Source organism: Acanthisitta chloris, unplaced genomic scaffold (assembly GCF_000695815.1).
Source record: "Acanthisitta chloris isolate BGI_N310 unplaced genomic scaffold, ASM69581v1 scaffold246, whole genome shotgun sequence".
Classification (NCBI taxonomy): Eukaryota; Metazoa; Chordata; class Aves; order Passeriformes; family Acanthisittidae; genus Acanthisitta; species Acanthisitta chloris.
In genome coordinates, this window is record NW_008678476.1 from 21,935 (window position 1) to 22,931 (window position 997).

A 997-nucleotide genomic window follows, 5' to 3' on the forward strand; every position below is an offset into this window, starting at 1 on the left:
CCATGGTCCATTTGAGCCCGTCTGCTCCCCCAGCACGTCCACTCCCTCGTGCCCGTACAGCTCCACTGATTGGCAGGAGTTACTGCCAGGTCTTCGCAGCCTTCGCTTGAGACTCCTTATGATGATGGTTATTAAGTCTCTAGAGTAGCAGTGTGTGTCCACTGTGGGTGATATCAGTATGTCCATGCTGACACATGCAGCCTGACTCAGTGAATGTCCAAGTCCCCCAAAGCAAAATGCCTTCAGGTAACCACAGGGCTGGTGCTCTGTCCCAGGGAGATGTCCTCCTCCTCCTGCCCTCTGCAGGGCTGGCTCCTGGGATCACTCACGGCTGGGTGCCCAGGAGGGGCCGGAGCTCTGCAAGGTGCCAGGTGACATCTGTAGGAAGAGGCAGATGCTGCTGGATGACAGCATCGGTCTGTGACAGAGGGACAGTTCCATGGCCACTACCAGACAGGCAGGATGGAGATTCAGCCTCTGGACCTGGTTTGAAGTGGTTTAATGACATCACAGCACAAATGGGAGAGTGTGGCAAAATGGTGTAAGAGAACATATTGTCTCATGTTAAATCAGCACTCTGGGTCCTGTTGCTATTGGCAGCCTGAGGGATATTTTGCAGAGATGCTAAAACACATTGTAAATTAGGAAAACAGGAGAGAAACCAAACGAAAACACCATATTGTGTAGGATCATTTCTATTGATCCCAGAAAAGCTTCTCAAAATGAACTACCTCATTCATGTTTACCCTTGTTTGTTTGTTTGGGTTTTATTGCATGGGTTTTTTTGCTTGAAGAAATAATCTCATTTCTGTTTTATCATAAGAACATTTGTTATTGATGTCACCTTTGCAGCCTTGCCTCGCTGCCTGTAGAGGTCAGCAGTGCCGGAGCCCTGGTGGGATGTGGGCCGGGAAAAGAAAAGAAACGTTTCATGACCTTAAACTTGTTAAATTTAAAACTCGAAAAGGCTCACACAGCCCCAGGTAAGTTTTCTTCA